We start from the raw sequence: 16,462 nt of genomic DNA, 5'->3' as shown, positions 1-16,462 counted from the left end.
CTGGCCAGTGAGGGTCACTCAAGTTTTCAGGATTGTCATCTGGTTCTGTCACAGAGTTTAGTGGCACTTCCAGAAAAACACAGAGAAAGGGCCTTATAGGAGGTGACCTATCTGGGATGAAGGGTACCCCTAGAGACCCTAACTGTGTGACAGAGCCAGTGTCCAAACCACATTATACAGGGGCTGGAAGATTGACAAGGAACGCCAATTAAGCCTTTGGGATGGCAACTCTGCTTTGGAATAACTATTTTTCGAGAAAAGATGATCTGTCTCTTACTCCCGGTTCCCACTTGGATTTCCTCATTTTATTGGCAAGACGTCCCCTCATTATGTTCCCCTCCTGCTTTATCCTAAGGAAAGATACAAGAAGATGTTGCTCATGAATATATTTTACAGTGTTCAATAAATAGAACCCTATGAAAAAACTATGAATTATATCCTTGGATGCAATCACAGAATTTAAACATATATTTCTACTTTTAGATTATTGTACCTTGTATTAATATAAATGCAGTTTCTTAGATTCAGAGTGGATTCTCTTAGTTCTGTTTTAATTCATACTCCACCCAGTTCTTTCTTTCTTTTTCTTGCTTTTTAGGGCTGCACCCATGGCATATGGAGGTTCCCAGGCTAGGGGTCAAATTGGAGCTGTAGCCACTGGGCCTACACCACAGCCAGCCACAGTAACGCAGGATCTGAGCTGCCATTTGCAAACTACACCACAGCTCATGACAACACCAGATCCCCGACCCACTGAGCGAAGCCGGGGATCGAATCCGCATCCTCATGGATACTAGTCAGATTTGTTTCTGCTGTGCCACAGTGGGAACACTTATACTTTTGTTTAATCCTCCCATCATCTCATTGATTGAAGTACCTGCAGGTGGAGAGAATAAAATGGTGACAATGAACAATTTTTGCAAGGATGCAAGACCGGTCAATGGTACCCTCCTGATTGAGCCAAGTTATATGTGACTCCAAACCCCACAAGTTCAGCTGTTACATCATAACAATTTGCATTCAGTTTCTGAAGAGAACTGTGTCCTTATGTTAAGACAATTTTTTTTTCATTTTATTTCATGGAAATGTGATTGTCCATTTTAGGGAGTGACAGTACTTTCTATAAATTGAGGCAGCTTCAGGATAACAGTTCTAGTTCCTCTGAAAGGTTCCCCTCATCAGCATTGCTAATCTCCTCTGGAAATGACAAAATTTGCATTGACCTTATGGAATGGCGCCAGAGATTCTGTACAAGTCTCCTTATTGAAGAGAACAGGGGGCTCCAAATTCCTAAATCCAATCTATTGCTCTCATTCATTATTTCAGATTTTTCAACATAATGTAGTGCAAGTTTGAATATTTCAGAGTGGAGACAAAGATAGTATCTCATTTATTTTGGAAAAACATATTTATATTCATATGAAAGTTCACCATTTCTTGGAGAGGTTGAGGAGAAATCACGTTTGTTCCTGCAGTGGAGAAGAATCTGTGTCTTCAGGATGCCAGATGTTTGCCATTGAGCTGTCCCAGAACACCTGGAACTCTCAGAGATGCGTCCATTAATATTGTATGTAGGAAGAGTCTTAGTTCTTTCTCTTTGACCTCGACCTTGTGTTAGTCGTGCTGTATCTTCCTCTTTATCCAGTACAAATACTAGCTAGGTTATTTTTCACAAATTCCACTTTGGCTTGGAGGAAGAAGCAGTTCTCCAAATAGGTCCAGAGCTTGAGGTGGTAAGAATTTGAGGTAAGAAAATCCAGCGGTTCTCCAGTTATAAAGCATCCCAATCCTGGAAACAGCTTTACTTTAGTTGGTGACGATTGTTTAAATTGAAATACTTTCCCGTTACAGAATAACCTTTGCTGAGGCTGGGAGACTGAACCCCGTGTCTGGCAAGTGGAGCAGGACTTGGGCGTCTGTTCCTGGGTCTGCGGTGTCGCGCGCCCCCTGCTGGCCGCCGGGCACAGAACAAGGCACGCGCTGGGGAAGAGAAAGTGAAAGTGGAGCCAAGACGCCGTCGCTTGCAAAGCATCGCCCGCAGACCGAGGGGAGACAAAGTTGAGGCAGCGCGAGGGGGCTTCCGAGCTCAGCCCTCCGCACTTAAAGGAAAGACCCCCGGAGCTGCAGCCCAGAAGCTGCCGCTGGTGAGTGGTGCGGGTGGAAGCCTGGAGCGCTAACAGGACGCAGCCCACCCTCCATCCACTCTGCAACCCTACTCCCTTTCTTTCTGGACCCAGGGAAACAAAGCCAGGGAGCGGGGGTGGGGGCGGGGGGCTGGTGGGGAGGGTCCACGGGATTTTTTTTTTTTTTTTTTTTAAGATGAAGCTGCTGCAGGTGGTTAGGCTTCCCAGCTCATGTCAGGCCGAATGCCTTGGGTCCTAGGAGGGAGCACAGGGTACTCAGGGTAGGGTTGGGTTAATCGAGTGAGAAGCCCAGGGGGCATTGGGAGGAGTGGGAGTGGGGAGGGTAGTGACAAGGACTGGGACTCCACCCCTGGCACTTCTCCCCTTCTCCCCACAGACCTCGCCATGCGGCTCTCTGACCTGAGACCCTGGGCCGCCCTACTGCTGGCGGACTCGGCCTTACTCTGGCTGCTGCAGGGACCTCTGGAGGCTCTGCTTCCCCGAGGGCTTCCAGGCCTGTGGCTGGAGGGCATCTTGCAACTTGGAGGGCTTTGGTGGCTGCTGAGGCTGGGAGGGCTGCTGGGATATGCACGGACACTGCTGGCCCCCCCCCCCCCGCCCCCCGCCCCCCGCCCCGTCTGGTGATCCCTCTGTTTTCCTGAGGGTTCTGGTCTCAGGAACCTTGAATGTGCCCCCAGCAGAGTGGCTTCAGTCCCTTGGTGCTGCTGCTGCTGGGGTCCGGGGCTGCAGGGCTCAGCTGGGAAGTGTGGGCTGTGCAAACTGTGCAGTTTGCTGGCTTAGGAGCAAGATGTCTGCTTTTATAAGGAGGCTCTCAAATGATGCTGGCACCTGTGGTGGCCAGGAGACCTGGAACAGGCCCTCTGCCTGCTCTTAAGGAGGGTGAGGAAGCTGGGGGAAGGGCGGGGGCGAGGGAGGGGGAGGGAAAGCAGGGGTTCTGGTCCTCCAGGTGCTCCTGGGGTCCCTGCCGATTAGTGGCAGGGAGGGCAGGAATGAAAGATTCTCAGGTCCCCTTTTCTTCTCCCTCTAGATGCTGCACTTGACAATGAAGGTGCTGTTGCTGAGCTGTGGGCTGCAGCAGGTCCTGGCTGGGACGTCACCCAGGGCGGGCTGCTGTCCTTTCTGCTCTACCAGGAGAACCTGGGCTCCTACAAGCAAGTGAGTCGGGAGCTGTGCAGGCTCTCTTTCCCACCCCCCTGTTTTCCCCTCTGGCTTCTGGGCCTTGGGTTTTATTTGTTCCTCTTTAAAATACAAAAAACAAAACCAAACAAAAACGAAATAACTCTAATTTGTTTGCTATGGAGAATTTCAAACAGATGCAGAAAACCCCACCCCATGTAATGAACCCCCATGTACCCATCCGCTTTAACAGTTATCACCTGAAGGCCAGTCTTGTTTCATCTGTTTCCCCATCACTCCTCCCATATTCTTTTGAAGCAAACCCAAGATATGCTTTCATCTGTAAATATTTCTGCGTGTATCTCTAAACATAAAAAAAAGTTATACAGATATAACCACAAAGCCACAATCACACCAGAAAAGTTAACAGTAGCATCATCGGTCAGTGGTCAAATTTCCGCGTGTCTCATAGAGGTAGTAGAAGTGTATACACTGAGTCGATCTCTTTCTCTCATCTGTGGGGGCACCATCCACCAGTGCTCAGGGTCCGTCACATTACTGGGGGCTGCAAAACAGTGACCCTCGCCATTCCCTCCTTCATTAGTGGGGGTTCATCTCTCAAGGGAGACGTCTCCTCATCTGCTGTGTGGTTCCCAGGGGTGCAGTTTGATGAAGAAAGGCAGAATGAGCATTCAGCTCCTTGCCTGTAATTACCAGGTTCCAAAAATAATTAGTTCCTGCATCTTGGGCTTTATTCGATAATTTTCGTGGACATTTGTTAAACATGGTTATGTTGGAGAGCTGCGTGGGAGGCACTCTGGGGGCTACAAAGATGAGGTGGGCACAGTGCCTGCCTTTAAGGAGTCCCCTGTCTCATCAGGCAGAACTGTGTAGGGGTCACAGGGACCAGTCCCTGGACAGGTGTGGGGTGGGAGGAACACTGTGTGGGAGGAGTGTGGATGTCTCCTTCCTTTATGCTGCAAATTGGAGTAATGGGGGATTGGGGCTGATGTTAAATTCCATCTGCATTTATTTTTTTGTCTTTTTAGGGCTGCACCCGTGGCATATGGAGGTTCCCAGGCTAGGGGTCCAATCGGAGCTGTAGCCACTGGCCTACGCCAGAGCCATAGCAACGCATGGCTGGGGCGGCGTGGGGCAGGGAGTGCGTGAGGAGGTGAGGGGTTGAAAGTAGAACTTTTGATCTATGATCCAGCAATTTGATGTCTGATATTTTTCCAACGAACACAGAAACATTACCTATAAAGATAGACTCAACCCTGTATTTATCACAGCATTATTTACAGTAGCAAAGATATGGACGCAACCTAAGTATCTGTCAGTAGAACAGATAAAGAAGATACCACAGTGGAATGTTACTCAGCCATGAAAAAGAATGAAATTCTTCCATTTACTACAACATGGATGGACTCAGTGGGTATTATGCTAAGTGAAATAAGTCAGAGGAAGACGAATACTCTATGATTTCACTTGTTGGTGGAATTTAAGAAACAAATGAACAGAACAAAACAGAAACTGACCCAAGATACAGAGGACAAAGAGGTAGTTGTCAGAAAAGTGGTGGGTGGGGGCCAAAAACATAGCCCGGCAGTTTCCGGCTCCAGGATAATGAGTTAGGAGCAGGGGGGCATCTGTGGGTATGTTCTGTCCCCAGTTGACCACGCACTCTCTTCATGGGTCAGGTCCCTGTGGTCTTGGTCCCAGACCCCCAGTTCTCAAGGACTTAAGGACCAGCATGTTCTCAAATACTGGGGGACAATTGTGGGATGTCTGAAAAAACCTAAAGCCTCCTTGTGGTGGTGGGGGGGGCGCTCCCACATCCAGTGTCTGAGTCTTCCCCAAATTTCCAGTTTCTGCTCAGGTCATTTGGGAAAGAGATTAGGGGCAGAGAGCGTCCCTAAAGAAAGCCCCGTGCTGGCTTCGTGGTTTCCTTCACGGTGTCTCATTTTTCTCTCCCCTCCTAGTGCAACCGGAGAGGACCCCGTCCCTGCAGCTCCGCAACCTGCTGCTTTGCTCTGTGACAGGGTTCTACCCAGGGGCCATCGAGATCAGGTGGTTCCGGAACGGGCAGGAGCAGAGAGAGGGGGTCCTGGCCACTGGCCTCATCAGGAATGGAGACTGGACCTTTCAGACAGTGGTGATGCTGGAAATGACTCCTGAGCTTGGGGACGTCTACACCTGCCTTGTTGATCATCCCAGCCTGCTGAGCCCCGTTTCTGTGGAGTGGAGTGAGAATCAGCTTCTTGTACTTTCGGGGTCCATCTGACTCAAGACGGGTCCTGAGCTACCTCCATGCTCATCCTGGTCAGAACACTAGTTTGTCCGTCCTTCCCTGATCTGAGGGAACCATAGAAATTGGGGTCGTGGGAGGAAACATGCAGAGATCTGTCTTTGTATCTTCCAGACACTAAGGAGGTCTAATCGTCTTGTCCCTTACTTCCAACTTTGGGAACTAGTGTTCCCTACACTTTGGTCTTGGTGTTTAAGGGGGATTCTTTTTTTTGGGGGGGTCATGCCTGCTGCCTGGGGAAGTTCCTGGGATAGGGATCAAACCCGTGCCACAGCAGTGACTCAAGCCACAGGAGTGACAAAGCTGGATCCTTAACCCCCTGCACTACCAGGGAACTCCTCATGGAACATTCTTAAGGGCCATCAGAATCAAAAACGGAAACTCCATGGGCACAAACCTTGGCTTTGAGGATGTATTACTTCCCTAGATAACACTGGATTTGTGTCCTGCACAGGATCTGGGGTTTTAAGAACTTACGTCAAAGCCTTTTGTTAACTTTAAGACCTGTTACTCATAGGAGCTCACTCTGAACATTCTTGGAGAAAGGTGCTAAGTGGAGTTGCAGCCTTCCTGGTGGGGCTCATCTTTTTGGTGGGGATTGTCCTTCATGTCAAAGGTCCGGAAAGGTAATGAGCTCTGAGGGGCCCCTGCCCCCTGCACCCCAGCTTCTCCCACTTCCTACTTTCCCTGATGTCTAAGATGCGAGCCAGGGAGGGCTGGCTGTGCTGCTTCAGGACCCCTGGGATAATCGGGGGTGGGGTTCTGGAACTGCAGGCGCCAGCTACACCAGTGAAGCAGAAGGGAACTGTGACACCACGCCCTGGACTGCGTACAAGAAAGTGCAGACTAGAAAGTGAAGACCCAGAAATTGAATGGAAAGAAAACAAAAAGCCATGAAATGAGAGTTAACTAAAGTGAGAAAAGAGAGTAATAATTAAAAAAAGACAAAATCAGGAAGTTCCCCGGTGGCCTAGAGGTTAAGGATTCCGCATTGTCACTGCTGTGGCTCAGGTTTGAACATTGGCCTGGGAACTTCTGCATGCCATGGGCCCGGCCAAAAAAAACCCCAAACCAAAATCATATTAGAAGTGAAGACTAGATTACACCTGGGTAATATATTTAAATAAAAAGATAAAAGAAGGCATTGCAAAAAGGCATAAAGAGAATCAAGAGAATGACAATCTAATAAACTAGGTAAACAGGTATCAGTGCTTATAATGGTTTCCTACTACAAAACAGATGACTGCCACAGCAGGTTAAAACAATACACATTTGTTTTTTTCATAGTTTTTGTGGGTCAGAGGTCCAGTTATAACCTAAAAACTGGGTCCTCGGAGTTCTTGCTATGGCACAGAGGGTTAAGAATCTGACTCCAGTGGCTCGCGTTGCCGCAAAGGTTAGGGTTTGATCCCTGACCCATGGCAGTGGGTTAAAGAATCCGGTGTTGCTGCAGCTGGGGCTCAGATTTAATCCCTGCCTGGGGAATTTCCATATGCTCCAGGTACGGCCGTAATCCCCACCCCCCACCCCAAACTAGTCTCTTCTTCAGGGTCTCAGGCTGCAGCTGAGGCATTGTTCAGACTGTTGTGTTCCTTACTGGGGGCTCTACTGTCCAAATTCATGCAGGTTGTTGGCAGAATTCACCTGCTCCAGATGGGAGCTCTGAGGTCCCTGATTTCCTGCTCAGCTCCTAGAGGTCACCTGCAGTTTCCTGCCCCATGGCACTCTCCCAGGCTTAGAGCCAGCCAAGGAGAGTCTCTCCAGCACGCTAAAATGAAGTTTTTTGTAAGAAACGTAATCAGGAGTGACAGCCCATCGCCTCTGACCTATAATATCTTATTCACAGACGTCCCGTCACCTTTGACCTATAATATCCTATTCACAGACATCCTGTCACCTTTGCCATATTATCCTGGTTAGAAGCAAGTCACAGGTCCCATTAACTTTCAAAGGAAGAGATTATCCGAGGACTTGATTCATTGGATGTCACTTTAGAATGTGTCTGCTCTCTGGCCTTTGATGAGCCTTGTCCCTTCCACGTGAACAAATCATCGTCCCATTCCAAGTTTCCTTAAAGTCTCATTCCAGTATAGCATCGGATGAAAGTCCGGAATCTCATCATCTGAATCAGGTGCCGGTGAGGAGGAGGCTACTGGAGGTACAACTTTGTGGAGCTGTGAAACTAAGAGGCAGGAGATCTGTCTCCAGTACAGCCAACTTAAAGTTGTCAGGCAGGCGTTGGGTAACTGCTATAAATATTTCTGTCCAAAAAGGAGTTGCTGGTCCATGGCAATTCTGAATTCCAGTTGAGAAAACTCCAGCCAGAGTCCTTGGTTAAATTTCAGAGACTAGGGACAATCCAGGTCTGAAGTGGGAAAGGCCAATGTTTGTTCCTAAAAGGTGGCAACTGGCCAGCTGTTATTTCTCTGACTAGTCTTCAGGATATCTTGGCTCTCTCTCTGGATTCTTGGCCCTGCCCTATTGGTCAACTTTTTTTTTTTTTTTTTTTTTGAGGTCATAGGAGGTAGCCCTTGCTTACAGTGAGTAGTTTCATCAGCCTGCTTCCTGCCAGTGGAATCTGGGGAGTCTGATAGCCTCCTTTCACGTTGTGCTTCCTCCTTTAAATCCAGGCAGCAGTATGTCTTTTTTTTTTTGTTTTATTGTTTTAAAAAATTATTAAAGTTGATTTACAATGTTCTGTCAATTTCTGCTGCACAGCAAAGTGACCCAGCTCTACATCCATATACATTTTTTTTTCACATTACCCTCCATCATGTTCCATCGCAAGCGGTCAGATATAGTTCCCAGTGCTATACAGCAGAATTGCATTGCTTTTTTAAAAATTTTAAAGCATTTTTATTAAAATTTTTTTATTATAGTTGATTTACAATGTTCCATCAAGTTCTGTGAGAAGTTTCTTAAAACCTTTGGATATCTTCTGTGGATTTTTCGTGATGCGTTCCATCAGACTGAAGCCACATCTAAAAGGACACATCTGTCCTTTTAGCGACAATCACTTCTCTGAGTTGGCCCTGCCGGGATGACTGAGAGGATTGGCGAGCCGCACGTTTCATCTCTTGAGAAGGCTCTTTGCATGACTGAATTCTCTAACTACTTGGTATATAAAAGGATATATACGTATATATATATATGACAGGAAACAGACAGGAAACGGATTTACCTAAAATATCATGAGCCAGAAAACACCGGTAAATATTGGGTGCTGCAGGAAAGGCAGTGTAAGAGAGGTTTTGGGTGAGGAGATGAAAGGGAGGCAAGAGACAAATCTGAGCAGAAGCCAGGAGGAGTGGATAATGGGGAAAGGGGTTGTACGAGGGTGTTATTTTAAAACTTGCCCTTGGATAAGCAATGAGACCGTCCTGTATATAGCACAGAGAACTGCATCTAGTCTCTTGGGATAGACCGTAGTGGAAGATAATAGGAGAAAAAGAATGTGTATATATATATATGTATGACTGAGTCACTATGCTGTACATACAGCAGAAATTGACGGAACACTATAAATCAGCTATACTCTAATTAAAAAATAAATGAAAAAAACCTTGCCCTATGTGGCATGATTCAATTTTCTCACTGCCACATCCTTGGAGACCTAAATTACATTAAACATTTTAGAATTGTATTTGGTTTTTCTTTTGATATAAAACTGCTAAAGTACACTGATTCACTGGAAGTTCAAGGTCCCTCTTTCCGTCCTAGGACATTGGCAACCACAAGCGTATTGATTGGGCCATGTATACCAGCAGATGGAGACATTGCACTTTAGAAATTCAAGGCAACCTGAGCTTTCCCTTCTCCCTTTCAGATGTGGAGTGTGGCATTTCTTCCTAGAGGATGGGAAACCAGCTCGGCCAGCTCTCATTGCCCTGACTAGTCCTTTCACATTTCCAGAATATGTTGAAATCAGAGATGTGGTTTTGGATGTTTGGGAAGCAAAGAAGCATAAAATGGAGCAGAAGGTAAAGCCAGCTTTTGCCTGAAGATGGAGTTCAGTCTTTTTACATGTTTTAGCAGGTAAGAGATTGCTCCTATAAAATCGTGTGCTTTAAAAGAAAATCATCACCGCCATCACTCATGTGCAAGCCACTATCCTTTTTCACATTGAGTTTCCATTATTCTCTGCTGTTGTCCAATGCATTCTTGATACTTCAGTAAGAGTGATATTTTACTTTATAATATACGTTTGAAAAGTATCACTGGGGGTGTGGGATGGAAATCCTATAAAACTGGATTGTGATTGTCATTGTACAACTATAAATATAATAAATTCATTGAGTAATAAAAAAAGTATCAGAAGGAGGAGTTCCCATTGTAGCTCAGCAGGTTTAAAGACCAGACGTTGTCTCTGTGAGAATGTGGGTTCGATCCCTGACCTTGCTCAGTGGGTTAAGGATCTGGCATAGCCTGCAGATTTGGCTTGGATCTGGTGTTGGTGTGTCTGTGGCATAGGCCCCAGTTGCAGCTCTGATTTGACCCCTGGCCCTGGGACTTCCGTATGCTGCAGGTGCAGCCTTAAAAAGAAAAAAAAATTATCAGAAGGATACATGCATGTAGTTCAAAATAAACAGTCGTGATATATTTAATAAAGTAGGAACCCTTCATGCCTTCTCTTTACGCCAATGGAACATACACACAAAGAAAATATCTATATATTCCTGTTTTATTGAATGATTTTAATATGAATGGACTCGGATTTATGTCAAATGATTGTTTTAGAGGAGCAGTAATCTAAGGATCAATGAATTTGTAAGAATTAGAATCATACAAAGTTTGGGCACTGACCAAAATGAAGTTAAATTTGAAATCAATGTATAAACACATAATCAGATATCTGTAAACTAAAACACACTTCTTTTGAATAAAACATGGGTCCAGGAGTTCCCATTGTGGCTCAGTGGTTAACAAACCCAACTAGTATCCATGGGTACGTGGGTTCAACTCCTGGTCTTGCTCAGTGGTTTGGGGATCCTGCGTTTGCCGTGAGCTGTGATGTAGGCTGGCAGCTGTAACTCCAGTTTGACCCTTAGCCTGGAAACCTCCATATGCCATGGGTGCGGCCCTAAAAAGACAAAAGACCAAAAAAAAAAAGTCCATTGACTCTTTTTTATTATATGACTTCACAGAAGTTTTGTAATTCCTCATGATTCTACAGATTTCTCGATATGTTTATTTTATGCTGTATTTCCCCCTAATTGCAGCTCTGTGCTTCTTCTTGGCCTTCTTAGGGATTTGTCTGCTAGAGACAAGTGATGCTGCCTCACATCTACTCCTCATTGGCTGGAGAGAAAACCATTATATCCTTAAAAATAGCTCTGCAAAATCTCTTTGCCGTCATTGTCTTTATTTGAGTGTTAGAGTTGAGCGTCAGCATTAAAAGTCAGAGTTTTGGGGAAGGGAAGTAGCTGTAGGAAGCCACTTAGTACGTAAGCGTACCTTCCATCTTCCAGGGCACCCTGCTCTTGCCTCGACACAGTTGCTCTAACATCAAAGGGAGGTGATAGGATCAGCAGTGGGAGGAGGGGACAGAGTCACAATTAGATCATGAATCTTAAACCAGTGGTGGCTCAGCACTAACAGGTATTCAAGAAGTAATTAACTATAAATGTTAGCAGCTTAACGTGTTTGCCTCTTGGGAAATCCAGGGGATAGGTCTTGTGTGAAGGGGTCAAATAAACATCAGAGTCAAATAAACATCATTTGTAACCCAGCTGTGGCTCTGGTCCTGGCTCTATTCAATGAAAATGATTGATGACTCCAGATCCGTTGGTGAGTAGCTGATCCTCACAGCTTCTGGGTCAACCAAAAGGTTCCAGGGTGTATTAGCGGATAAGAAGGAAATAAGGCTGAGGGTTTGGGAAATGTACCCAAATGCCTCCCAATTGTCTGGGAGCAAAGCCATTTTTTAAGGTGTCTAAGAGAGAGGTACAACTCTAGTATAAAATGATTGCGGGTCCAATCCTTATTTCTTTCCTTTATCCCATCCAATATTAAAAAGGATACTTGGCACAGGGAACTATATCTGATCACCTGTGATAGAACATGATAGAAGAGATGATATGAGAAAAAGAATGTACACATATGTATGACTGGGTCACTTTGCTGTGCAGCAGAAATCGACAGAACATTGTAAATCAACTAGAATAAAAAATTAAAAACTATTTAGTTTCTCTGTCCTATGTTTTTGGAACTATTGTTCTTGTTCCAATCCATGGGTTACCTTTTCAGTCAGGCCAATGAGGAGGTGCAGGCAGATTTTCAAGTAGCCCTCCAGCCACAATAATGTATTGCTGTTATATTAGTCTGTTTTTATTACTGAGCCTTTTACATGCCATGTAGCTTTTTAGGCACGTTCTGAATACCGGCTCATGGAGTCCTCACAGCAATCCTTTGAGGAAGTACTGTGAGGATGAGCATCCACAGTTATGGATGAGGAAACTGGCACAGAGGAGTTTAAGAGCTTGTGTGATGGTACAACCCTGGAAAATTGTAAGACCCCAATTCAATATGGGCAGAAGATAACTGCTGCCAGAGGGACCTGCTTAACTACTATGCGACACTGCCTTTCATAGCCGGGGACCCACTTCTGTTATTCAGATGAGATGGTTGAATATGGTCTGCCCAGAACTTCTTTCATGTTACGTCATATCAAAGACCGGTACTGTCTTGGAAGCTGGAAATTGGCAGTCTTTTTTTTTTTTTTTTTTTTTTTTTTTTTTGCCTTTTAGGGCCAAACTCAAGGCTTATGGAAGTTCCCCGGCTAGGTGTTGAATTGAATCGGAGCTAGAGCTGCCGGCCTACACCACAGCCACAGCAACGTGGGATACAAGCCTCATCCGTGACCTACACCCCGGCTCACGCGGCAACTCCGGATCCCCAACGGAGGCCAGGGGTTGAATCCTCACCCTCTCGGCTACTAGTCAGATTCATTTCTGCTGTGCCACAGTGGGAACGCCTGAAATGTGTACTCTTGTTGCTGACTCAGCTCTTTTCCATCAGGTCCCTTGAGGGGCAAGTTCTGGGTGGACATTTCTATGTTCTCAGTACTTGTAATCCCTGGTATCTATTAAGTAGGTGCCTAATAAATTAAAATAAATTCTTTATAGACAAACACACACATATAGGCATGAATGTGTGACTGTATTCCATACAGAACCTGCACAGATCAGAAGCCTGAAACTATCTTTATCTTATGTGGGAATTGACACCCTTTGTGGTCAGGAAAGCTGGTCTTCTCACACCAAGGTCAAGTGTGGCTGTAGGAGGCGGAGCCTGCAGGTGCAGCAGCGTGTGGAGGCTACTTCTGACGCCCCTCTTCTCCCGAGGAAGAGAGTGTCCTATCCCAGTCGGCGTTCCCATCTTCCCCCCTGGACAACCTCAGACTTTTAATGGCTTCGAGGTTTAGACCACACGTGCAAGTGTGAGATATTTCTCTTCTCAATTTTTTTTTTTTTGTGGTGTATGATAGGAAGTCATTATTTTAATTCTTGGAGATGACTTTGTTTACAGTATTAAATTACACATGAGGGAAATGAGAAGGGTTGACGACAAAGGTCGTGTGAAAAGATTGAGAGGTGGGTTTAACAGTTCAAATTAGATTGAAAGCTGTTAATAGGTGGCCTTGAAGGTCGGAGACACCTCAAGCCTGGTGGAGAGAAACAAGGGGACAGAAGAGATAGAGGGGCTACTTCAAGAGTTCCAAATATTATTCTGACTAATAATTCAATACAAATTTTATTTTACTGCTGGGTTTATAAAGCCGATCACAGATCTGTCAGACCACGTAAGAAGCAGGAAGAGGAGAAAACAAGATCCCTTTTATTGTAGTCTAGATCCTTGGGTGACATTTTATTCCTTCCACCTTCACAGGTATAAATGTAGATATAGATATAAATGGAAAAATGGTCAGAGGCTTGAGATCATAGTAAACATGCCAATTTGTCACTAAGCTTTGTTTTTAATTAATTTTTTCCTATCAGTTTTATTGTGTTATGATTGACATACAACATTGGAGAAGTTTAAGATATAAAGCATGGGGAGTTCCCTTGAGGTGCAGCGGGTTAAGGATCCGGTGTTGTCACTGAAATGGCTCGGGTCGCTAATGTGGTGCAGACTGAATCTCTGGCCCAGGAACTGCCTCGGGTGCAGCGGAAAAAAAAAAAAAAAAAAAAAAAAAAGATATACAGCATAATTATTTAATTTACATACATCATTAAATGATTATTACAAGTTTAGTGAACATCTGTCATCTCAGATAGATACAAAATTAAAGAAATAGAAAAAAATATTTTTTCCTTGTGATGAGAACTCTTAGGATTTAATTGCTTAACAACTTTTCTATATAACATACAACCGTGTTAATTATATTTATCATGTCACACATCATCTCTTTAGTACTTATTTCTTATAACTGGGAGTTTGTACCTGTGGTTTGCCTCCTACCTGCTGATGGTCATAGATTTATAAATAGATTCTTAATTAAACTATCTTCAAAGTAACCAATTTGAGCATGCCTTCTTTTTCTTGCAAGGAACTTGACTGATATACATTTAAATCCAGAGAATTTTGTGCAAAGAGAAAGGACTCGCTTTATATGTCATGGAAAATTCACATACCTGCTTACTTCAGTGTTCAGATAGAGAACACGTGTGAGTAGTTTCACAAAGATTTAAAAAAATTTCGGGATAGTGACTTAAAAAAATGTTATCCAAGGAAATAATATTCCGGGGGGAAGTATTCTAATTATATTACTAATCCTATTAAGGAGGTCACGGAACCTTTCAGAATGTACCATGTTTTTGTTTCCTGAATTGAATGCACAACAGGGTCCTGGATGGCCTTGCTGGTGACAAGATGACTATTATGTTCACAGTTAGCCCCACTGAACAAGCACAGATTCCAGGGGATGCTGATCTGGGAAGAAGATTTCCCCCCAAATTTCCACAAGGAAGTAACCCCTTTCCACAACTTTCATCTCCCTGCAGTACAGAACAGAGAATGAACCGTGAGAGTCTCCCTGCAGGAAACCTGACCCGTATCAATGACTGTTCCTTTTAAAATTTTATTTTATTTTATTTTATTTTATTTTATTTTATTTTTTTTTGCTTTATTTTAGGGCTGCACCCATGGCATGTGGAAGTTCCCAGGCTAGGGGGTCCAATTGGAGCTACAGCTGCCGGCCTGCACCACAGCCACAGCAACGTGGGATCCAAGCTGCGTCTGCCGCTTACATCATAGCTCATGGCAAGGCCAGATCCTTAAGCCACTGAGCGAGGCCTGGGATCGAACCCACATCCTCATGGTTCCTAGTTGGGTTCGTTAACCACTGAGCCATGAAGGGAACTCTGACTGTTCCTTTTTATTAAAAAATTTTTTTAAATTTTATTTCTAAGGCTGCACCTGAAGCATATGGAGTTCCCAGGCCAGATGACCTGAGCCCCAGCTGCTGCAATTGTGTGGGGCCAGGGGATCAACCTGTGTCCCAGCACCACAGAGACCCCATGATCCCATTGTGCAGCAGCAGGAATCCAATGACTCTTTCTTGATCCCACTGTTTAGCTGCATGGAACGCACACTTTCTTTATTCTAAGTGCCCTGCCTTTGCAGAGGCCCAGTGGGGTGATTGGAGTAAGTCCTTGGAATCAGAATGTTTGTCTGTATTGCCTTCCTCTCAGGCCAGGCCAGCAGTGAGTGCCCTGAGTAATACAGCAGGGATGTGGGCAGTGCAGAGAACTCTAGAAAATGTAGAGAATGCTGCCTGGCTCAGGAGGAAGCAGTGAGCAGAAGCCCACACTGGAGCTTTGCAGTTGAGGTTTTAGCCAATCAGAAGAAGGATTTTAAGCTGACGCTCTGGTTGCTGGTTGAACAGTCCGTGAAGAGGCCTGCATGACTGGGGGGATCCCCAGGTCTGACGCAGCCTCCACTGCACAGCCTCAGAACAGAACAGAGGGAATCTTCCCCTTAGGACAGGAGGGAGGAGATGGGCCAAAAGCCTCTGTTTACTCCAGGGGACCCTGAGGTGGAGTCTGAGGGAACCGAAGCCCCTTCAAAAGCTTTCTCTGACTGTTCTTTGTTGCGCCCCCCCCATCCTATTACTGGTCTGAATTTGATGGTCCTCCTTTAATGTCTCTATCCCACCATGGAAGCCCTCCTTACTCTGGAGTTACCCGGATCCTGTGAACATCACTGTTAGTGGAAGCCCCGTGACAATTTGCCCATCTCACGTGCTCTGGGACTATGGACCTAATTCAGAGTATTGAAATAACTCATTGTCTTCATGTGCCACTAAAAGAAACTTCTCATCATGGTCTCTTCCCTATTTCTTTTTACCTGGTGAACTCCTTCTGGTCTGTTTTAGATCCTGTCCTCTGTTTTAAAAGAAGAACCTAAAATACAGGAAGAGAGGGAAGGAAGAAGAGAACACAGGAAAAGAACCTTTTTGTCTTGTTTATTAAGGTCGGCCAGACACTGTCTAATTGCTCTATAACCATTTAATACTGCCCCTAGTCATAGGCAAGAGGAGTCTGATAAATAATACATTTATTAAAAGAAAAAAAAACACATGGATACTTCTGGCATTGGGGATTTGATGTTTAGGGCTGTCACAGTACATTCTGTAACTATAAGCATCTGCTCTCTCTTTAACACTATTCAAGCCTCAGGAAACATTTCTCCACAGTGTTTGCTCTCTGTTCTCAAAACTAAAGATGGCTGTGTCTGAATGTGGTTAATGTTTGTGGATTGTGCCTCTGCTGACACCAGATGGCTCAGGGAAGATCTGAGTTGCTGAAGAGATCTAAAGAGAAAAATCAACTTCAACTTTCCGGATATTTTCATTCAAAGAGCATGAATACAATAGATCCTTGTGTTAATGACA

At 45.0% G+C, this 16,462-nt stretch overlaps 1 long non-coding RNA gene across 20 annotated transcripts; it reads left to right on the top strand.

Annotated features, from left to right (window-relative positions):
• The first annotated feature begins 1,963 nt into the window (after nucleotides 1-1,963).
• Nucleotides 1,964-16,065, top strand: LOC100155975 (HLA class II histocompatibility antigen, DO beta chain). Of its 20 annotated transcripts, none has more exons than XR_014809878.1 (6): nucleotides 1,964-2,144; nucleotides 3,172-3,299; nucleotides 5,243-5,506; nucleotides 6,086-6,194; nucleotides 9,395-9,603; nucleotides 15,944-16,065. It is a non-coding gene; the product is annotated as an HLA class II histocompatibility antigen, DO beta chain (long non-coding RNA). The 20 variants fall into 20 exon arrangements; XR_014809876.1 differs by lacking the exon at nucleotides 15,944-16,065 and adding an exon at nucleotides 12,740-14,084; XR_014809877.1 differs by lacking the exon at nucleotides 15,944-16,065 and adding an exon at nucleotides 11,926-14,084.
• Nucleotides 16,066-16,462: the final 397 nt, after the last annotated feature.

Source organism: Sus scrofa, chromosome 7, assembly GCF_054392235.1.
Source record: "Sus scrofa isolate SSC_HxYL_T2T_F1_AM1 chromosome 7, Sscrofa_HxYL_maternal_Yorkshire_Landrace_v2.0, whole genome shotgun sequence".
NCBI lineage: Eukaryota > Metazoa > Chordata > Mammalia > Artiodactyla > Suidae > Sus > Sus scrofa.
This window is presented reverse-complemented; position numbering and strand designations above follow the sequence as displayed.